This window comes from Somniosus microcephalus, unplaced genomic scaffold (assembly GCF_052327205.1).
Source record: "Somniosus microcephalus isolate GS21.2 unplaced genomic scaffold, FLI_Smic_1.0 unresolved_chr1, whole genome shotgun sequence".
Classification (NCBI taxonomy): domain Eukaryota; kingdom Metazoa; phylum Chordata; class Chondrichthyes; order Squaliformes; family Somniosidae; genus Somniosus; species Somniosus microcephalus.
Genome location: NW_028225179.1, coordinates 93,893,038 through 93,917,666, shown reverse-complemented (window position 1 = coordinate 93,917,666; position 24,629 = coordinate 93,893,038). Strand labels below are relative to the sequence as shown.

At 44.1% G+C, this 24,629-nt stretch overlaps 1 pseudogene; it reads right to left on the bottom strand.

The window, feature by feature from the left end:
* Positions 1-9,472, bottom strand: part of LOC147095609 (nuclear factor 7, ovary-like) — a 119,605-nt pseudogene extending 110,133 nt beyond the window's left edge.
* Positions 9,473-24,629: the final 15,157 nt, after the last annotated feature.

Genomic DNA, 24,629 nt, shown 5'->3' with positions numbered 1-24,629 from the left:
AAGGTGACTCACCACCCTTCCCCCGGGAGCTCTTAGGATGGATTCACTAGCAGAGGCATGCTCCAGTTCTTAGTCAATAAAAGCCTACTTCATATAAGTCCATCTCATAGTCTTTGGTGTTGTTGATAGCGCATCAGGTGAACAGATATTACAGGGTCCCAGTCTGATCACTGTCCAGTGAGTCCTTGGTCAGAGAGGAACACAACCATCCAGGGGTCCCAGAATATCACTGCCCATTGTGTCCTTGGTCAGAGAGGAACACATCCATCCAGGGGTCCCAGTCTGATCACTGTCCAGTGAGTCCTGAGTCCGAGGAGAACACAATCATACAGGATTCCCAGTCTGATCACTATCCAGTGAGTCCTGGGTCAGAGAGGAACACAATTAGACAGGAGTTGCAGTCTGATCACTGTCCAGTGAGTCCTGGGTCAGAGAGGAGCACAATCAGCCCGGGGTCCCAGTCTGATCACTGTCCAGTGAGTCCTGGGTCAGAGGGGAGCACAATCAGCCAGGGGTCGCAGTCTGATCACAGTCCAGTGAGTCCTGGCCCGTTGAGTGAGGCCCGAGAGCTGCTGCCCTGGTGATCTGTACCAGCAACAGGCAGCACCTTCAGGAGAGGGGGAAGAGAGCAGTACACTACAGAAAGTGGTCACAAAGCTGTGGAGCTTCTTACCTGGAGCGATGATCTGTTTCATTTCCTTCCACACTGTGTAGAGTAATGGGCCTCGAAACACTGTGTATTTCAGACTTGCAGATACGAGGATCTCTTCATCTTCACCTCTCTCTGCACCTTCACCTTTCTCACTTTTGTCTCCATCTTTTTAGTTCTTGCAGGACAGACAATGAGAAACATCTTAATAAATGCACGGAAACATTTAGGTTGTATTATTTACTGATGTATAATCATTGGTTTTAGTAAAATGTGAAGGGATCTGGGTGGAATTTTCACTGACGGGCTCCAGTGATGTGATACCACGTCAGTTTTCCCCGGAATACACTCGAGAGGGGTTCCTCTGCTGCTGAAGACTTTGAAGGTTCACTGATCAGTTCCATTTATTTCTGGTCTATATTTTCCCAGTAACACAGAGCTTGTTTCTGGTCTGAGCGGCCCTGACCTGGGGACAGTCGTGTTACACCTAACCTCAGCATCCCCTCGGTAGGGAGACAACAGCCTATGTACCAGCTCATGGACATTTCCAGGCAGCTCTGCGGAAACACGCTCACGTGTAAACATCAGACGACAAGAGGATCAGACTTATTGTGATGCCCATACAGTCAAATAGCTTCCTGTTGCTCAGTTTTTCACCAGAGCATTTGTTGCACGCGTGGGACACCACCCCAACAAGTTTCTTCTCTCAGTGATAGCGCACTTAGGACTGTGCACCAGCCTGACGCTAATTTAAGGACAGGAGAGAAGGGGAGAAAACTGAGAGGCGACAATTGTTAACCTGAACATAGAAAGGTCTGTAACCTATCGGAGCTATTCGTATGGTGAATCGATTGAGGATGCATTAGTAGATGCTGGTATGCACTGTTTGGCTTTCAACAACAGTGTAAAGGTTAGAGTGACAGGATATAAATCAATATCTCTCCCTCACTCAGGCTCTCTGAGCCTGGTGCTGCGAAACACAGCGGGATTTCCAGCAGTAATGGTATTCAACCCTGGTAACATCTGTAAAAAGAGCCCTGAGTTATACTGCCGACTGCACACCACAGTCAAACACAGGAAAGCCAAGGACTGCGCAGCTCTTTTTAAAAATATTTGTCGAGTTCTCAGTGACAGTGAGGTGTTAGCTTCAGCGAAGAGTGGACTGTCCTCTCAGTTCTTTGCTAACATTGAAAATATAAAGGGGACCAGCAAGAGCTTTAATAAGTTGCCTTCACTCTGGTTCGTTATACTGCTGGCAGTGCGAGGTCTTCACAGTGTGGGACAGTCTTGTCGACACTCAGAGCTCAATCCTGACTGATACCTGTTTGTCCTCAGTTATGCTGCACATTGTGCATTGTTGTGATGGGGTTTGAGCCCAAATATAAAGTGTTGTTTACACTTACACTAATAGCTTAGTGATTGGGATATCAAAAGTCACCTCGCGAAATGAAATACTGTCTTGCTGCTCGGTGTCTACTCAAAGATTCAATATGTTCTCCTCAAATGACGTCAGTTCCTCTTCAATTCATTCCAAGTTCTTCTCCATTGGTCGCAGATCTTCCTTCTATTGTCTCTTCAGCTCTTCGATTAAATGTTTCTCTTTGCCTTCAATATATCGATGGGTTTCTGCAAATTGTGCGGAGATGTCTTGCTCCAGGGTTCACTGTGCGTTCATAAGATGTTGAAAGTGCTCATTTAAGCAGCGAGTTGTTAAAGGTGGCTGTGTTTAAAGGTAACAGCAGTAATACTCACATCCAGTTCTGAAATCTCCCCCTCCTGCTGCCGTTTTAATTCACTTTTACTTTTATTTTCATCCTCCATGGGTTCCAAGGCCGATTTCAGCTGGTCCCAAAAATCAGAACTCCGCATAACCCATTTCAATGTCTGCTGTTTATTCCCAAACTGTGGGGACAGTTGTTTAGGCTTTCAACCAGACACTAGTTTTTATATTGTGTATTAAATTACATATGTGGATCACAGAGTCCACTGAAAACTCCAACAGAAACAGTTCCTGTTGGAATTCCAATGTTTAAAATGTCCACACTCACTGCCGGGACTCTGAACTTGCCACCTATTGGACACTTTAGTAGGACATCCAATGTTAATCTAAAAAGTGGATTCATGTTACAGCCCCACATGGCGCTGGTTATCTTATTCCCTGCAATTCAATCAAAATGCTGTCTGAAAAATGTTTAGCTGCAATTTTCCCCGAAGTAACTTAAATATCTATCTTCCCAAATTAGTTTTTAAACAAACTGAAAATAAATTATAATTAGCAGAAACGTAAATATATGTATCCAATGTGGCTTTAACTGCCTTCATTACAGTTTTTATTAGAAGGCCTCAGCCTCTTCGAAAAGTCTGGGCTTGGAGTTGATATTTTTGCTGGGAGTGTTGTGTATGTAATATGTGTGCTACTTTGAACCTATGGACAGGACTGCACTACTTGTAGGGTGTAGTGATACGCAGTACCACTCCTGGCCATAGGGGTATAAATAGTACAGTGGGTACTGATCTTACCTCAGTTCCCGCCTGTGGGCATGAAGTAAAGACCTACGTATAGTCCCTACCTCCAACCAGTAAAGACCTGTTTGAGTTATACGTTTAAGTCTTTGTGTTAATTGTTCAATACAATACACATACTTAACACTGGCGACGAGTCAGGTTCTTACCCTGCGGCAGTTGAAGAGAGGTTTCAAACATCACCACCCCACTAGAAGCGACAGGCTTTAGGACTCTGAAGCCTCCATCAGCGACTGAGCACTGGAGTGCAGCAGCCATTCTGACAGCTTCCAGCGACTGACAGAAGTCTTTCTGCAGTTTCCTTGTTCAACCTAGGTGCTGGGGTAAGCCGTGCAGCGTTGGCTGCAAAGACAGGGCTGGGGAAGTTGGAGAAGATAAGGGCGATCGCAATCCCTGATAAGAGCCGCGGTGAAACGCGTGAGCGTGTAAGCCAGAGCCAGCGAGGGAGCGAGCAAGAGCCGCGCGAGCGGGTGAGCCAGAGGCCGGGAGCCGCTTCAAGTGCGAGGCGCAGCGCGGGCCAGCGATCGGGACCAAAGATAAGGGCCGCACTCGGACTGAAAGGCGCGGCGGCTGCAGAAGCTCAAGGTGCGAGAGCCGCGGTGCACAGCGCGGGCTATCGATCGCGGCGAAGATAAGGGCCGCACTCGGGGGCTGAAGGGAGACGGCGTCGGGGGACGGGTGAAGACCGCCAAGCGCGGGAAAACCGCCATTTTGTGGGCGGAGGACGACGGCAAGAGCGGGAAGCCGCCATCTTTGATAACAAATAAACAAAATAAAATCTGAGAAATTGCAAATCTACAATGCCTAAACACGGGAATATTAGCACCTTTGATAGTGACCTCGAAGATTGGGCCATATATGTTGAAAGAGTAAAAAATTATTGTAAGGCCAATAAAATTCGTGACCAAGATAAAGCTCTAACATTACTAAATTTAATGGGTGCGAAGACATACGGGCAATTGAAACACCTGTTATCACCAGATGAACCGGCGGATAAGACGTTCGATGAGATTGTTACTGTCCTGAAAGATCATCTAAACCCCACGCTGCTGATGCTAGCGGAACGATTTAAATTTTACGACAGAAGGTAGCTACAGCATGAAAGCAATGCTGAATATTTGCCGGAATTGCGTAAATTAGTGAAATATTGCCAGTTTGGAACGGGACTGACAGATGCACTACGAGACAAATTTGTGTGTGGTTTATTTAAACAAGATACACAAAAGCGACTGCTCGAGGAGAATGAGCTGACGCTTGAGAAGGCGGTCACTATGGCAGCAGCACACGAAGCCGCAGCGAGAGGCACGGCAGTAATGCAGCTACGGTCACCGGAGCTCAGTGCACACAAATTGGGTGTGAGTTCTGGCAAATGTTATCGTTGTGGAAAGACAACGCATGATCAGAACCAGTGTTGGTTTAAAAACCAAGAATGTAGAACTTGTGGTAGGCTGGGACATATAGCTAGAGTATGCAGGTCAGGGAAGAAGACCAGCAACAAGAGGTCACCGCAAGGAAAATACGCAAAGGTACACAAGGTGACCGAACAGGAGTCCAATTCAGACGCTAGCAGTAATGAACTGGCTAGCTTAAGCTGCAATGAACTGGCTAGCTTAAGAGTACTCAACGCTGGTAAGGGTGCAGACCTCCAGACAATTTGGGTCACTCTTCAGATAGAAGGAGTCCAAGTAAAACTGGAATTGGACACTGGATCGGCATTGACGGTCATAAATAAGAAAGATTACGGAAAGTTATTCCAACATATTCCCCTACAGGATACGGGGATTATATTGAAAACATACACGGGGCAAAGAGTGTACCCCATCGGGAAAATAGAGGTTGCAGTGGTCCACAAGGGCGAAGACAGTCAAATAATGGACATATATGTGATATCTGAAGGAGGTTCTCCACTACTAGGACGGGAGTGGATTAGGAAAATGAATATGGACTGGCATTTCCTACAAACAATAACGAGTGAGAACTCGGTGAAGATAGTCGGCCCAGACTCTGGAACGGATGATGGTAAGCCCAACTCAGGTGCAAAAGACAAAGTTTCAGCACAGAATTCCACTGAGCAACAACAACATAGTTTAACTGTGGATTCTGAGTCTGGCAAGTCTACTGATGTGCCCATTTCTGACGGACACCGGGCTCGAACTCAACTCCATTTCAAACTACAACAGCAATTAGAACAAATGCTTCGCCGTTTTGAGCAAGAGTTGAATGCAACGAAAGAGTTCTTTGATATAGAGTTGGAGAATCTGGAAAGACAACAGAAGCAGCTGATGGAGAAAATGGAGCAGGAGCACACAAAACGTCTGATGTCAGAGGAGTTAACGGTCAGCCAACTCCTGCATATGCTGAAGGACAGGACTCTGAAATGGGAAAAACTTGAACACGAACTTCAATATTCAAACGAAAGGGGTTCGGAGCTCTCAAAGGTTATTGGAAGAGCTGAGGTGGCAACACAGACTGAGATGACTGCAAAAGAGCAGCCCTTGGATGCCAAAAGTACGCTGACTCACGTCAACGTAGAACAGACCGCTGAAACAGCTGCTCTGCTAGAGGGATTGAATAGTCCGATCAATCAATCTCAAAAAGAAGTTGAAGTAGTAAAATCTCAAATGAGGTCATTAGTAAACGACTTGCTGAAAGCCCAGAAAAAGCTGGATGAAGAGGTACGCTTGAAGAAGTCTCTTCAGGAAAGATGTCTGGACTTGGAACAAAAGCTGGCTAACGCCCAGCTGGGTATGGAGGAAATAGCAGACCCTCTAGCTGGCCTAGATCAGGACGACACCGAATATTACTATGTCCTGTCCTGCCCAACTTGTAACTTCGACTCCCACCATACAGAAATCATGGAGGAGCACCGAAAGTCTACGGAACATCGGGAGAAGGTGGCTCTACTACGGAAAAAGGAGGAGGAGAAGGAGGAACTGCGCATGCAGCTGGCAGCTGACAGTGGAGCCCAGAGAGTCTCCAAGAAGCAGAAAAGGGAGAGTCGAAACAGAAGATGACCCATCTGAACCATTATTACCTCTACCAGATCACACACGTGGTCCCTCCGAACGGAGCCAATTCAGTTCGGAAGTTCAAACTGTTAAATCCATGGAAGGACTATTGAATGAGTCACTCCAGCAACGTGAACCGACTACACCACAGAGATTGAATCTGTGAACTGTTTTCCGCAGAGACTGAATCTGTGATCTGTTTTGACATGAAGTTATCTATGTATATGTGTTATTACGTTATGTTAAATGGGGAGATGACTGTAAAGCTAGGAAGGGAGGAATGTTGTGTATGTAATATGTGTGCTACTTTGAACCTATGGACAGGACTGCACTACTTGTAGGGCATAGTGATACGCAGTACCACTCCTGGCCATAGGGGTATAAATAGTACCGTGGGTACTGATCTCCCCTCAGTTCCCGCCTGTGGGCATGAAGTAAAGACCTACGTATAGTCCCTACCTCCAACCAGTAAAGACCTGTTTGAGTTATACGTTTAAGTCTTTGTGTTAATTGTTCAATACAATACACATACTTAACAGGGAGCTTTGATTCTGTTCACTGAATGCAGATCATGTGATCTGTGCAAGCGCAGTGAACCCAGTTTCACAGCGAGCATCAATACCGCTCAGTCAGGTCAATGGATGGAATATTTGTCTGCAGCTCGAGCAGTTTCTGCTGAACTGTGTTTTTTTTCAAAATGATTTGAAGAATATCGACAGGACACATTTCAAATGCTTTAAGTTGAAAGTCATGTTGAGTAAATAAATATAGGATTACAGTTCATTATAGTATTTAAATTAAATAACTGTAAGGAATCAGTTTCATTGCACTATTTAATTTAAATAACTATATGGCAATCTGTTTCATTACAATATTTACATTAAATAATTACAAGGAATCAGATTCATTGCACTATTTACATCAAATAACTATATGAGAATCAGATTCATTACAATACTTACATTACATATGTATAAGGAATCAGTTTCATTGTAGTTGCTGGGAATTTGTGGACCTGATGATGGTGAACTGGCAGCATTCACCGTCATTCCACCTTTGAAACTGACTGCAAATTCGAGATTTGCTCATGTGAAAATCTGAAGTTGTGATTTGTCTTTCACTCCTCCGCCACATGCTGCACTGTACCCACCACCTCCCCACCCCAGACCCCCAACGCACAGAGCTGGCAATCAATGTAATCTCTCAAATCAGAGAAAGTGTCAAAACCTTTGGCCCTTGCGCAGTGATTACACAGTTACAATTCCCACTAAAAGGCAAACACAAAGGGATTAGGTATAGCTGGGGTTTCAACAGTGTGTTGAATGCTAAACAAAGGTTACGAGCCTGGAAAAAGCAATTTTAAATTTCTGCAATGTCAAGTTATCGATTTTAATAAAAAATAAACTTTTTAAGCAACCTGATATAAAAGCATATATTTTTGAATTTGTTCATCCTTATATCAAGTTTGCCTGTTTCTCATTCTTTGTTTTGCTCTCTAACATTTTTACCAATTTAGAATTTTAAGAGCTTACCCACTCCCTTGTTCGCTGTCTTTCAGAATTGTGCATTTTGATTGGATGCTTAGACAGCTTGTTGACATCACAGCAGCTCGCACTAGGTTAAACCCCACTATACACCATTGACCTGAATTATGCGTTGGAAAACCCAAAATTCTCAGCACAGAGTTGGCGAGATCTTTGTGTGAAACTGTATTCTGGGCCTGCAGCAAACACCTTTGCTTCACGGTTGACCACAAATTCCCAACCATATGAGTTCTTATTCAGGCTAAGCTGGCTACCGTCTCAAACTGAAGCTCGTGTCATTTTAAGAGGTAAGCAGTACATTAATTGGATTGTTAACCAACAAGCAACGACCAATTGGGCGAATGTTCATTTGCAGGTTGAAACCGGATGTGCCGGCTCTTTTACACCCACCGATTTCCTTTTCATTGAAGTCAAGGGACACACAATGGAGCGGTGTGAAACGGGCAGGCAATTGGTTATTGCCTGTTTTTCGCTGCTGCCCAAGATGATTTCACCTTATCAAGTCCTGGGGGAATTTTCAGTTTGAGCGTTTGTGTAAAATGGAGGATATTGAATAAATAGACAATTATACAAAACGTCTGATTTTCCCTTTCCTTGAAGTCAATGATAGAGATATCAGTTAGGGCACACAATTGAATTTCAATTCTAGACCATCCGTTTGACATTAAAGTCCAATGTTAACTTAGCTCTTACTCTGGGAAAAGCTTGTATTACAGCAACTGCTATTTGTTATTCCCTCATTTTTGCATCATATATGAAATGATGAAATAAGTAATAAGATCCAATGGAGTGACTGTACCAGCTGTGCATCGAATCCCATTCCAAACTGGTAAAAATAAAATCGTCATTAATTTGAATCTCTCCTCCACGGAAGCGAACTGAGGCGATAGTATCTGCCAGCCATTCACACCCCATGGGAAGTAAAATTGTGTGGGGTGTAAAATATGTGGTCATCGAACTGTCAGTTTACCACCTGGCGGGTTATGAATATCACGTAATATATACAGCAGGGAAACATGCCATGCAGCCCAAATAGTCTGTGCTGGTGTCTGTACTCCACCCGAGTTGTTCCCATTCATTCTATCTAACCTCTGTTTTTCAGCATATTCGCTTTTCTCTCATGTAATCTTCTAGTTTCCATTTGAAAGCATTTTAAGTATTTGCCTCAACCACTTCCAGTGGTAGCGAGTTCCACATTATAACATCATCACTTCCTCCAAATAAAAGGTTGCGCTATGGGACCCCACATACATCCTAGCTATAATAAAAACAGAAAATTCTGCAAATACTCAGCAGGTCAGGCAGCCGCTGTAGATAGAGAAACAGAGTTGGTGTTTGAGGTCGAAGACCTTTGTCAAAACTGGAAAATGTTAGAGATGTAACAGATGTTTAAGGAAGTGTAGGAGCAGGGAAAGTGGGGAGTGGAGTAAAGAACAAAAGGGAAGCTCTGAGAAATGATGGAAGGCAGGAGGGATTAAAAGACAAACGGGTTCCTAGCTATGGCTGCCTTTTCGTGCGATATGTGGAACATTCTTTGTTCCACTCCTACTCACATCCCCTCTCTCAACTCTGTATCCGATACATTGATTACTGTATCATTTCCTGCTCACGCCCTGAACTGGAACATTTCATTCCTTTGCTTCCAACTTCCACCCTTCACTCACTTTCACATGGTCCATCTCCAACTCATATCTTCCCTTCCGCGACTTCTCTCTATTCATTTCTGGGGATGGGCAACCAACAGACATCCCCTATGAGTCCACTGACTCCCACAGCTACCTGGACCACACTTCCTCCCACCCCGCCTCTTGTAAGGACTCTCTCGCATCCCTGTGTTTCCGTTTTTGTCGCATCTGTTCTGACGATGCCACCTTCCGATATGTCTCCCTTTTTATGCAACAGTGGATTCCCCTCTACCATGGTTGACATGGCCCTTGACGGTCTCCATTCCATTTACTGCACTTGTGCTCTCACCCATTTACCTCCTTCTGAGAACCACGATAGGGTTCCGGTTGTCCTCACCTTTCACCCCACCAGCCTCCACATTCAATGGATAATCCTCTGCCATTTCTGCCACGTCCAACGTGATCCCACCACCAAACACACCATCCCCTCTTTCGCCTTTCAGCATTACGAAGGGAACACTTCCTCTGTGACGCCCTGATCCAGTTCTCAATATCCCCAACATACCCTTCCCTTCCCACTACACATTTTCTTGCAAGCGCAGGGATGCACCACGTGCCCTTTTACTTTCCCCCTTCCCACCATCCAGGATCCAAACTCTCCTTCCAGGTGAAACAGCGAATTACTTGTATTCTTGCAATTTAATATATTCTATTCGCTGCTCACGATGCGGTCTCTTCCACATTGGGGAGACCAAATGTAGATGAGTTAAACGCTTTGTGGAACACCTCTGCTCAGTCCACAAGTGTGACACCGAGCTTCCGATCACCTGTAACTTTAATTCTCTGCTCCACTCCCACTCTGACCCCTCTGTTCTTGGCCTCTACACTTTTACAGCGAAGCTCAATGTAAGCTCGAGGAAGAGCACCTCATCTTTCAATTAGAGACTTTACAGCCTTCTGAACTTAACATCGAGTTCAGCAATTTCAGACAATAAACTCTGCCCCTATTTTTTCAGAAGGCAGCTGTTGATGATTTTGCAATTCACATTTACACATCCTCCAGACCCATCTTTTGTTTCTTTACTTTACCCATTAACATCTACTTTTACATTGTACAATCATGCCTTTGTAGTTAATCACTCCCACAAGGGGAAACAATCTTTCCACAGCTACCCTGTCCAACCCCATCATAATTTAAAAGACATCTATCAGGGCGCCTACAAGCCTTCTCTTTTCTAAATAGAAGAGCCCCAAACTTTTAATTCTTGAGATAACTGTAATCTCTCCATGCTGGTACCAGCCTTTTAAATCATTATTGCACTTTCTCCAGTGCTTCCAGGCCCTTTTATTGTATGGAGCCCGAAACTCAGCAGAATACTCCATGTGTGGCCTGACCACGGTCCTGTACAAATTGAACATAACTTCATTACTTTTGAATTGTATAATTCTATACGCCTGTAAATATATCCGAATGTTTTGTTAGCAGTTGTAGTTGCTTTGGTGACCTGCGATGCTACTTTAAATGATGTGTTCACCTGTATCCCTAGATCCATTTGCTCTTCTGCCCCATTCAGTATCTTATTTTTTTAGCTTTAGGGGTTGTTTATATTTTTCCTACCAGGGTGCATCACCACACAATTATTTATGTTAACGTGAATTTCGCTGTATTTGCCCAGTCTGCATGTTAGTTTAATATTTGTTGCATTGTAAATTCCCTTGTGTATATTGAATCCATTATTTCAAGCTACGTTGAAACAAAATCAATGTAAAAACATATTTGAAGTTAATTTGCCAGAAACTAATTTCGACTTCGTTCATTGTGTTATGATTAAAGTCTTCATCAGAGGAAATTCCCTGTCTAAAGCAATTACTCGCTGAGTTGTTTCTGTTTGTTCAGTTTAATATATTTACCTGACGATTGTCTGAACTATTATGTTTTTAAAAGAAACATTCGTTAATTTACGTTACTTTTTTTCCACTTCTGCATTCCAACATTCACAAGTCATCAGCATAAAACACTTCTAACGTTGTTTTTATTGATCATTGTGCGGTTATATATTGATTCAATCTTTGTCTGTTAAAGCAGTAAATTGTTGTTAACGTCTGAAATCCTTACATATTTTTCAAAGAAAAGATGAGAAATCGTTGTCTTCAGTATCTACAGGGAGATTTCTGGCAAAGTTAATTTCACGTTCATGGCCATCCACCGAAATGTAGTCAGATCCTAGGATCCTCCCATTCCCACCAATGGTGTCAAACACTTCGTACTGCTCCCTCCCCAGAAAAAAGATTCCACTCTCCTCATCTGAAAGACTCCGGTTATACCTCTGCAGTACTGCCAAAGAAAAGGATTCTCCAGGGACCAATTCTCCCCATTCCCAGTTCGACTTAAACCCAAGCACCCTCCCCCCAGTGTAAATTAACCTCAGATCCGCTACCGCAGCGCTGCAGAACCCGGGGTCTTCACTTTGTCCTGTCACACCTCAGCACAACTATTGCAAAACTGCTGCAGTTAGTCCTGGATCCATAATCTGATTTTTCAAAATCTCCATATCGTGTCCCAGCATCACCAAATGCTAGACCTCTGCTTCCATTGGGCAAAATCGAAAAACATAAGAACATAAAACATAAGAAATAATAGCAGCAGTAGGCCTTACGGCCCCTCGAGCCTGCCCTACCATTCAATAAGATCACGGCTGATCATCGACCTCAACTCCATTTACCCGCCCGACCTCCATATGCCTTGATTCCCCTGGAGTCCAAAAATCTATGTATCTCAGCCTTGAATATACTCAAAAGACTCGCGATTCACAGCCCTCTGTGGCAGAGAATTCCAAAGATTCACAACCCTCTGAGCGAAGAAATTCCACCTCATCTCAGTCTTAAATGGCCTACACCTTATCCTGAGACTAGGCCTCCTAGTTCTAGACAATGAAGCCAGGGGAAACAACCTCTCAGCATTTACCCTGTCAATCTGCTTCAGAATCTTGTATGTTCCAATCAGATAATCTCTCATTCTTCTAAACTCCAGAGAGTAGAGGCCCATACTACACAATCACTCATCATAGGACAGCCCTCTCATCCCAGGAATCAATCTAGTGAACCTTTGTTGCACCACCTCCAAGGCAAGTATATCCTTCCTTAGATAAGGTAACCAAAATTGGGCACAGTACTTCAAGTGTGGTCTCACCAAGGTCCTGTACAATTGCAGCAAGACTTCTTTATTCTTATACTCCAACCCCTTGCAATAAAGGCCAACATGCAGTTTGCTTTCCTTATTGCTTGCTGTACCTGCTTGCTGGCTTTCTGTGTTTCTTGCATGGGAAATCCCAAATCACTCAAACACCAATATTTGAATATTTCACACCATTTAAGAAATATTCTGTTTATCTATTTTTCCTACCAAAGTGAATAACCTTACATTTCCCTATATTGTGCTCCATCTGCCACATTACTGCCCACTCACTTAGTCTATCTATTGCCCTTTGCAGACTCTTTGTGTTCTCCACACAGCTTACTGTCCCACCTAGCTTTCTATCATCAGCAAACGTGGACACATTACACTCGGTCCCTTCATCAAGATCATTGATATAGATTGTAAATAGCTGAGGAACCAACACTAATCCTTGAGGCACCCCATCAGTTAGAGCCTGCGAACCTGAAAAAGGTCCGTTTATCCTTTCTCTCGGTTTTCTGTTCATTACCCAATCCTCTATCCATGCTACTATATTACCCCCAACCCCACGAGCCTTAATCTTGTGTAATATCGTTTTATGTGGCAACTTATCGAATGTCTTTTGGAGATCTAAATATGCTGCATCCACTGGTTCTCCTTTATCTACCCTGTAAGTTACATCCTCAAAAAACTCCAATAAATTTGCCAAACACGATTTACATTTCAGAAGGAAAGAAAGATTTGTATTTATATAGCGCCTGTCACAGCCACTGGACGTCTCAACGCTCTTTGCAGTCAATGAAGTACTTTTGAAGTGGAGTCACTGTTGTACTGTGGGAAACGAAGCAACCAATTTATGTACAGCAATTTCCAACAAACAGCAATATGATAATGACCAGATAATCTGCTTTTGTTATGTTGGTTGAGGTAAAAATATTAGCCAGGAAACCGGGAATAACTCTGCTGATCGACTTCAAAATAGTGCCAAGGGGTCTGTTACGTCAACCTGAGAGAGTAGACGGGCCCTCGGTTTAACAACTCATTCGAAAGACGGCACCTCCGACAGCGAAGCACTTCTCCAGAATGTCAGCATGTTTTACATGGTCAAGTCCCTGGAGTGGGATTAGATCTCAAAATCTTACTGACTCTAGAGGCGAGTGTGCTACCCACTGAGCCACAGCTGACAGGCTGTCACTGCCTAATCATGTTATAGCTTTCTAAGTGCCCTGATACCACTTCCTTAACAATGGATTCCAGCAATCTCCCGATGACTGATGTCAGGCTAACTGGCCTGTAGCTCCCTTTTTTCTCTCTCTCTCCTTTCTTGAATAGCGGTGTTACATTTGCGACTTTCCAATCCATTGGGACCATTCTAGAATCTAGGGAATTTGGAAAGGTCATAACCAATGCATCCAGTATCTCTTCAGCCACCTCTTTGATAACCCTAGGATGTAGGCCGTCAGTTCGAGGTGATTTGTTGGCTTTTTTCCATTAGTTTCTCTAGTACTTTTTCTCTACTTATATTAATTACATTAAGTTCCTCACACTCATTAGACCCTTGGTTCCCCACCGTTTTGGGTATGCTTTTTGTGTCTTCTACTGTGAAGACAGACACACTGGCCTAGAAATTCGGTATGGACCCGCCAGGTCTTTTGCGCCCGAAATTTTGCGCTTGCCAGGATTCCCGTAGCGCCCGCCTAAAATTCAGTTGCGACGGGCCAAGACGGCGGCGGGGGCTATTGCAGGGTTTGGCCGCCTCGCTAGGGGCAATGAATGTCACTTTCAGGCGTCCAGCTGCCGCTGCGGCACCCGATGTGGTGCGGCAGGCTGGGGTACTGCAGGCCTCCTCCTTCTCTTAAGGAGGAGCTGTCTGCAGCCGTCAGATTGCCGGTGGATTCCCCCGGCAAATGAGCCCGGCACCACGGAGAAGTGCCGGGCTCGCGGGACTCAGACATCAATGCCGCGGGGGGGTGGTGCAGGAGTCCGGGGAGGGAGGTGCGGGCAGGCGGCCGCCGGGAAAGTGGCCGGCCACCGCTCCACCTTTATGCGCCGGCCTTTCGGAGCTGCAAGACCCCGTTTCACAAACGCTGTTTGCGGCTGCCACGGGCGAGGCGGCCGCAACTGAATTTGGCCATCGGGCCGGAATAGCATTGCAACCGGGGCGCTGCGCACTCCGATGACGTCATCGGTGCCGGCGCGGCGCTACCGGCTAACGCCGATGTTAGGGTCCATCTGAATTTCGGGCGATAAAAAACTTCAGGCGCAAACCACTTTATAGCCAATAAGTGGGCGCAAACGCAACTGAATTTCTAGGCCACAATATTTGTTTAACGTTTCTGTCACTTCCTTATTCACCATAATAATATCTCCTGTCTCAGTCTCTAAGTGACCAACGTTTACTTTTGCTACTCTGTTCCTTTTTGCATACTTGCAGAAACTTTTACAATCTGCTTTTATATTTCTTGCTAGTCTTCTCTCATTCTGTTTTATCCCTTTTTATCAATGTTTTGGTCAACCTTTCCTGGTTTTGGAAACTCTGCTAATCCTCAGGCTTACTATTATTATTTGCAACATTATAAGCTTCTTCTTTCAATCTAATGCTATCATTAGCTTCTTTAAATAGCCACAATTAGATCGCTTTTCCCGTGTAGATTTTGTTTCTCAGTGGGATGTATTTTTGTTGAAAATTATGAAATATTTCTTTAAATGCAAGCCAGTGCTTATCTACAATCTTACATTTTAATCTATTGTTCCAATCTATGATAGCCAGCTCACCCCTCATACCTATGTAATTGGCTTTATTTAAGTTTAAGACTCTAGTTTCGGATTTAGGCAAGTCACTCTCAAAATTAACGTGAAATTCTATCATATTATGATCAATCTGCCAGAGTTTCCTTTACTATGAGATTGCTAATTAACCCTGTCTCATTACAAAATACAAGACCTAAAATAGCCTGTTACCGAGTTGGTTCCATGAAATATTGTTCAAGGAAATTTCCCATAATGCATTCCATGAACTCGTCCTCCAGACTACCTTTCCCAATTTGATTTGTCCAGTCTATATGAAGATTAAAGCCCCACTCGATTCTTGCATTACCTCTGTTGCAAGTTCCTACTATTTCTTGATTAATATTCTGTCCAACGTTATAGCTACTGTTAGGGGGCCTATATACTACTCTTACCAGTGTTTTCTGCCTCTTGTTATTCCTTGTCTCCACCAATACTGATTCTACTTCCTGATTTTCCAATCTGAGATCAACCACTGCCCTGCAGGTGAGCTGCAGGACTCCCACACCAGCTCTCTGATATTCTAGAACACCACCATTGTTACCACAGTCTATCCCACCCTCCTAATTCTGCAGTAGCTCACAACTAACCCCCAGCACCACCATTATCGTTAAGTGGAGGAGAAAATGATTTTTCACGTTATCTCTTCTCCATTTTGTTTCCAATTTCCACCCTTCCCTCACCTTCACATGATCCATCCCCGACTCTTCCCTTCCCTTCCTCGACTTCTCCATCTCCATCACTGGGGACAGGTTATTGACAAACATTCACTACAAGCTCACTGACTCCCACAGCTACCTGGGCTACACTTCTTCCGAACCCGTCTTCTTTAAGGATTCTATCCCTTTCTCCCTGTCTCTCCCCCTCCGTCACATCTGCTCTGACGATGCCACCTTCCATAACAATGCTTCTGACATTTCTTCCTTTTTCGTCAACCTAGGATTCCCCTCTACAGTGGTTGAAACGTCCCTTGCCCGTGTCCGTTCTATCTCCCGCACTTCTGCCCCTACCTCTGACCCTCCCTCCCAGAACCACGGCAGATTTCCCCTTGTCCTCATCTTTCACCCCACCAGCCTCCACATTCAATGGATCATCCTCTGCCATTTCTGCCACCACAGCGTGAACCCACCACCAAATGCATCTTCTGCTCACCTCCCCTTTCAGCATTCTGTGGGGACCAATCTTTCCATGACACCCTGGTCCACTCCGCTATCACTCCCAACACCCATTCCCCTTCACCCGGCACCTTCCCGTGCAAGCGCAGGAGATGCAACACATGCCCTTATACCTCCCCCCTTTCCACTGTCCAGGGCCCCAAACACCCCTTCCAGGTGAAACAGCGACCTACTTGCACTTTTCTGCAAATTATAATACTGTATTCGCTGATCACGATGTGGTCTCCTCTACATTGGGGAGACCATACGCAGATTGGGTGACCGTCTTGCAGAACACCTCCGTTGAGTCCAAATGGGGTCCCCGAGCTTCTGGTCACCTGTCATTTTAATTCACCACTCCACTCCCACTCAGACCTCACCATCCTCGGCCTCTTGCATTGTTCCATGGAAGCTCGGGGAACAGCACCTCATCTTTCGATTAGGCACTTTACAGACTTCTGGACACAACATAGCGTTCAACAATTTCAGATCATAATCTCAGCCCCTATCATATATGTAAATATATATATATATATATTATCCAAACTCTTTTCCTGTCTTTTTTTTCTTCTCCCCCACATGGCAGCTGTCTATCATTCTGTCAGCGCAATTTACACTTCATCTAGAGCCATCCTTTGTTTCTTAACCTGTCCCATTACCAAAACCTTTTGCCTTGAATATCTCTTAATGTCTGTTAACCTCTTCCACCTCCTATCCTATCTTAGACCACCCCTTTTTTTCTTTCACCCCCCCTCCCCCCTTTCCCAGCCTCTACACTTGCTTAAAAATTGTTCCATTTCCTGCTTTTTTCCAGTTCTGATGAAAGGTCATCGACCTGAAACGTTAACTCTGTTTCTCTCTTCACATATGAATTTTTATTTCAGATTTCCAGCATCTGCAGTATTTTCTTTTTGTTTCTCTTCTCCATCAGGTTATTGTGTGCTGCAGGTTCTAAACATGTAAGACATGAATTCAGATCGTAGCTCACGATTTTTTAATAGGAAACAAGACCACGGAATCCGTGTTCAGCAGGGAATGGATAGAATCAGTGTATTATTTGCCTGAATACAAGTAAAAAACCAAAGACATCATGTGATAAAAATTCACTTACTCAGTTACGTTAAACCAGCAGCAATGAGAGTATGTAATGATTCTTATCGAGCTGATCCCCTCTGTAGTTCTAAATTACCATGGCCGGGGTTTTCAGTTTTGGCACTCTCGATCTACCAAGCCCTGTCCCCAGTTTTTTCATTTTAATTGAAAATAAAATCAGGCTGGCGAGCACAGAAATCTCTGCTCCAATGAGGGGGAGCAATTCGTCAGAAATGACTGCACATTTCGAATGAACAATTTCGGTCCATTTGGAGGGCTGTAATTGGAGTCATTTTAGTTTGGGACGACACTGTCGAATGGGTTCTATCATATTAACCGCACATTATACATCCCTTCCTATTTCCTTTGCATTTCAGACAATGCTGCCTAGCGTGCGGTCAATTCGATATCGCCCCTTTTGCATTCATTCCCACAGTTAAAATGAGTCATGCTGTGTTTTAAATCGGTGAAGCCATTTAACTTACTTAAATAAATGCTTTATTAGTCCCAGGGGACGCTTAATGATACTTGTCAGCTCATCTCTGAATTTACTCTGGGACACTGCATAAATAAATGTGTTGGTGCAACAACTCAAAGTGCGAAGCATGTACCCGGATAGTTCCATAATAGTGAAAGAGTTATTGTAATTTGTCTCTAAAAATTGAATATCTGCAACTTGTACAACTATACAAAATGTGAGTATCACCATCCATGACAGTATAAAATTGCCAGATATGGCGAGCAGTAAAATCATTGATTTCCTTCGGCTCTCTGTCTCTGGATCGCTGTGATTCTCAGCATTGTTGTTCCCACGAAGTTGCCTTCTCACTCTATTGGCCAGTACAATGTGCCTGATGGTCAGAGTATTGAACAGTAAAATCAAAACAAATGGAGCAAATGGGCTTAAAACCATTTCCAACCACAGAAATGTTACCCATATGGGTGAGGTGTAGAAGCTTGCTTTTACAATGCAGGACCATGGTATATTGTCAATTAAATCCCGAGGTTCATATACAAAGTAGAATGGAACATTTTCGAAAGCGCTCAGCCCACACACCACTGCTATAACAAGAGCTGCTGTTTCTTTGGTGCAATATTTTGACCGCAACCTTTGGCAACAAATGGCCACAAATCGATCAAAGGTGAAAGCGACAGTTAACCAGACAGAGCAATCTAAGGAAGCTTATTCAACATGAGATTGAGACTGCAAATGGGAGTGTAGTTCAGAAATGAATATGGAAAATAAGCATCATTAATCTGATACAGGATTACAGAAAATATCAGGACCAGTAGATCAGCCGTTGCCATGGCCACCAGGTAACTGGTGATGCATTTGGAGAGGCCGCACCTTCCACGGGAGAGAACCACAATTGTTGCGAGATTAGCTGCAAAGAGGAGGAAGATGAAGTTACTGTATCTCCTTATCTTGAGAGGGCGATCACTCGCCAGGTTTTTGGTATGAAAATTCATGAATTTCTAACCTTGAACCTCAAAAGACTCTCCCGTTATTTTTACCCTATCACGCAGGGTGAAAAAGCACGGGATCGAGGGCAATGGTCGTTTAACTCCCTGCCCAATATTACTCTCCATTGCCTTCAATAGAGATTATAATCGGCACAGTGTTAAAACAGCGTTTCTCTGAATCCTGTCAGTTAACCAAGGGGCGGGTTATGTTCACATTGCCCCACTGCAGGAGATTGATTGGCTGGCGCGCTGAAAGGAGATTCTAGCCAAAGATCACCTGTTAACACAACCCGCCACATTTTCCTTCTTTTGATATTAATTGGCAGCAAAATCCATCGGAATATGCAAAGGTGGTGCTTCCAGCTGCCAGTTTGTTGTATCCGTCCGACCCGGCCGTAAAGAATATAATCTTCCCCCGAGCTACCGGTGCAATAATTACAAACTCTGCCGCACCTTGACTTTGGGATTCAAGCAGCGTGTTGGCCTTTACTGTGCTCTTCACACCATTAGATGGCCTCAATTTAATGCAGCATCCAATATCGCTCAGTTTCACAGTCGCAGCCTTCACGGTTGCCCTGTGACTGTAAACTTTCCGAGTAGTTGCCTCTGTTAGGGATCTCACCTTTCACCGAAACATAGCGGCAAATGCGCCCATGTTTTACGGATATCTGGTAACAGTGACAAACAATCCCTGCTGCGGGCACATTCCAAGAAAGTTAGTGGGAAACAAGCATTGAATAATATTTTAAACTTTTCAACTATATTCACCAAACAGAAACCCAGTGCGATGCTAATATTTGGCTCGGATTTAAAATAAAAAAAATAAAAAAGAATAAGCTCTAAATGTTCAGCACGTCAGACAGCATATGTGGCGAGAGAAACATAGTTAAAGTTATAGGTCGATGATCTTTCATCTAGTCATCGACCTGAAGCTTTAACTGTGTTACCTTGCCTGCTGTTGATTTCATAATCCACGCTATTTCGCTTCTGAAAATTACAACAATCTCTACAAAGGCAACACAATCCCACCTGAATCATTTCATTTAATATTTCAGAAGAAATTGTGCTGCCTGTCAGTTTATTGCATTTAGAATATGTTGGAAACATGGAGTTTTCTAATTATTATTTGTTTGATGGTGGTAATCAGTGTCTGCACATCAATCAAAACAAACAAATATTATCAATACACCGATGCAGGAAGAGTGACACAGTGAAATACTGTTAAAGGTGAATATTAACTGATTAGAAGCGGCTTACCAGGAACACCAACTATTGCCAGAATAGGGTAGTAAATGTTTTCTATCTGCATGATTACCGGCAGTCCCATTTTCGGAGAGAAGTGATGTTGTCTGTTACTGTTTTGGAGCCGCAGATCTTGTGCTTTCAAAATAAGTTCTTTTTTATACCTGAGAGAGACCTCACATGACACACGAGCATTACACAATGATTGGCATTAGTTATAGTCATTTGAACAAACAGGTGCAGCCGAGGTTTATTTCCTGCTGCTGGTCAGAGAGTGGGATATTTTGCAATATCATTTAACATTGAAATTTCTTTTATAAATGAAACATTTTGAAATCTCCACTCCTAAATGAATGGAACAGTGTCCTGAATAATATGAGGATATTCATTTATAGGAGCAGGGAAGACATTTAATGAAATAAAAGCACACATTTCTGGTAGATTAGCACAATTAAATTGTAGATAGATTATATTTTCTTTTTACTTTACCCTTCAAAAGGAGGCTCCGTGTTGCACTTGAGATCGAAGAGCGTTCACAGCTATACACAGAAAGCGTGATAGTCAGTTATATACAGCTGAACAGATGCGCGGATATGCTGAGATGCTGGATTTCAGCAACAACAGGCGTTGGGAGGAGGGGAAGGAGACAAGATCTGGTCCGATATATACCGGGTGTGAGAAAGATAAATGTGGATAAGGGTCTCAATAGCCATTTGAAGGGTTGTGGGAGTTTATGGCCGTTAAAATTAATGAATTGGATGATGAAAAGGAGATTTTCTGCCGGCTGTCGAACCGGAATTTGGAGCGGGACACGGTTTATATATATTAATTAATCTTAGTCTTGAAATTTCAATTGACCTAAACTCAACTGCTATTTGTAGGACAGCATTCTAGATTTCCTCCACCGTTTGTGTGAAGAAGTTTCTCCAGAAATCATCCCTGAATGGTGGAGCTCTAATTTCGGGTTATGCCCCACAAGAGGAAGTAGGTTCTGTCTATCTAACCACTCACCTCCTATCTTTATCTTAAACACTTCAGATAGATCACCCTTAATATTCTATACTCAAGGAAATACAAGCCTACTATGTGGAGCCTGTCCTCATAATTTAACAATTTAACCTCAGCATTATTCTGGGGAATAACAACAGAAAATGCTGGAAATACTCAGCAGGCCAGGCAGCATCCGTGGAGAGAGAAACAGAGTTAACGTTTCAGGTCTGGGACTCTTCATCAGAACTGGAAAAAGCTGGAGATGTAACAGATATTAAGCAGGTGCAGAGACGGGGGGGCGGGGGGTTAGGAGGGGAGGAAGGAGTAGAAAGAACATCCTGTACTTTTGTAAGAGGCAGGAAAGATAAAATGTTGCAAATGTGAATGGCAAATATCATACTGCATGAAAAATGGCGGCAGGGATAATTATCTGAAATTGTTGAACTCAATGTTGAATCCGGCAGGATGCAAAGTGCCCAATCGAAAGATGAGGTGCTGTTCCTCGAGCTTACGTTGAGCTTCATTGGAACAATGCAATAGCCCGAGGACAGAGAGATCAGAGTGGGAGTGAAGCGGTGAATTAAAGTGACAGGCGACCGGAAGCTCAGGGTCACCCGTACGGACTGAACGGAGGTGTTCTGCAAAGCGGTCGCCCAATCTGCGTTTGGTCTCCCCAATGCAGAGGAGACTTCCTCCAAATTAAAGGTGTTGCTATGGGTACCCGCATGGGCCGTAGCTATGCCTGCCTGTTCATGGGATATGTGGAACATTCTTTGTTCCAGTCCTACTCAGGTCCCCTCCCTCACCTCTTTTTCCGTTACATCGATGATTCTATTGTTGTGCCGTTTCCTGCTCTCGCCTTGAACTGGATAAGTTCATTCACTTTGCTTCCAATTTCCACCCTGCCCTCACCTTCACATGGTCCATCTCTGACTCTTCCCTTCCCTTCCTTAACTTCTCCGTCTCCATTTCTGGCGATCGGCTGTCAACAAACATCCACTACAAGCCCACCAACTCCCACAGCTACCTGGACTACACTTCCTTTCACCCCGCCTCCTGTAAGTACTCTATTCCATTCTCCCAGTCTCTCCATCTCCGCCGTGCCTGTTCTGACGATGCCACCTTCCATACTAGTGCTTCTGACATGTCTTCCTTTTTCCTCAACCGAGGATTCCCCTCTACCGTGGTTGACACGGCCCTTGACCGTGTCCGTTCTATTTCCCGCACTTCTGCTCTCACCCCTGCCGCTCCCTCCCAGAACCATGATAGAGTTCCCCTTGTCCTCACCTTTCACCCCACCAGCCTCCACATTCAACGGATCATCCTCCGCCATTTCCGCCACATCCAATGTGATCCCACCACCAAACACATCTTCCCCTCACCTCCCCTTTCAGCATTCCGAAGGGACCGCTCCCTCCGCGACACCCTGGTCCGTTCCTCAATCACCCCCAACAGCCCTGCTCCTTCACCTGGCACCTTCCCGTGCAAGCGCAGGAGATGCAACACATGCCCTTTTACCTCCTCCCTTCCCACTGTCCGGGCCCCAAACACCCCTTCCAGGTGAAACAGTGATTTACTTGTACTTCTTGCAATTTAATATACTGCATTCGCTGCTCACGATGCGGTCTCCTCTACATTGGGGAGAACAAACGCAGATTGGGCGACCGCTTTGTGGAACACCTCCGTTCAGTCCATACGGGTGACCCTGAGCTTCCGGTCGCCTGTCACTTTAATTCACCGCTTCACTCCCACTCTGATCTCTCTGTCCTCGGGCTATTGCATTGTTCCAATGAAGCACAACGTAAGCTCGAGGAACAGCACCTCATCTTTCGATTGGGCACTTTGCAGCCTGCCGGACTCAACATTGAGTTCAACAATTTCAGATAATTATCCCTGCCCCCATTTTTCATGCAGTATGATTTTTGCCATTCACATTTGCAACATTTTATCTTTCCTGCCTCTTACAAAAGTACAGGATGTTCCTTCTACTCCTTCCTCCCCTCCTAACACCCCCCCCGCCCCCCCCCCAGTCTCTGCACCTGTTTAATATCTGTTACATCTCCAGCTTTTTCCAGTTCTGATGAAGGGTCCCAGACCTGAAATGTTAACTCTGTTTCTCACTCCACGGATGCTGCCTGGCCTGCTGAGTATTTCCAGCATTTTCTGTTGTTATTTCAGATATCCAGCATACGCAGTATTTTGCAATTATTCTGGGGAATCTGTGCTGCACCCAGTCCAAGGCCAATATATGCTTTCTCAGATGGGGTGCCCAGAACTGAATGCAGGGCTTTAAATGGGGGCTAACCAGATTTGTTTAACTGTAACGTCACTTTCCCTCTTTTATTCCAGCACCATTAAGACAAAGGCCAACATTCCATTAGGCATTTTAAGAACATAAGAAAATAAGAATTTTGAGCAGGTGTAGGCCATATACCCTTCGAACCTGCTCTGCCATTCAATAAGATCATGGCTGATCTTCGACGTCAACTCCAGTTTCATGCCCTATCCCCATATCCCTTAATTCCTCTGGAGTCAAAAAAGCTATCTATCTCACCGTTGAATATATTAACTACTTAGCATCCACAGCACTTTGGAAACAGAGAATTCCAAAGATTCACAATCCTCTGAGTGAAGAAATTCCTACTCATCTATATCTTAAAAGGTCGGGCCCTTATCCTGAGAATAAGACCCCTAGTTCCAGACTCACCAGCCAGGGGAAAATATCTTTCAGCATCTTTTCTCTCAATGCCACTCAAAATTTTATATGTTTCAATGAGATCACCTCTCATTCTTCTAAACTCCAGAGAGTAGAGGCCCAATCTACTCAATCTCTCCTCATTGAAAAACAACCCTCTCATCCGAGGGATCAATCTACCGAGCCTTCGTTGCACCGCCTCTAAGGAAAGTATATCTTTCCTTAAATAAAGAGACCAAATCTGTGCACAGTACTCCAGGTGTGGTCTCACCTTTGCACGATACAATTGCAGCAGGACTCCCTACTCTTGTAATCCAAACCTCCAGCAATGACGGCCAACATACGATTTGCCTTCCTAATTGCTTGCTGTACCTTAATGTTAACTCTCTGTGCTTCTTTTACTAGGACACCCAAATCTCTCTGAACACCAACATTTAATAGTTTCTCATCATTTAAAAAAGATACTGTTTTTCTATTCTTCCTACCAAAGTGAATAACCTCACATTTTCCCACATTATACTCCATCTGCCAGCTTATTGCCCACTCACTTAATTTAGCTAGACCCCTTTGCATGTATTTTGTGTCCTCCTCACAGCGTACTTTTCCACCTAGCTCTGTATCATCAGCAAATTTGGATACATTGCTCTTGGCCCGTTCATCGAAGTCATTAATATAGATTGT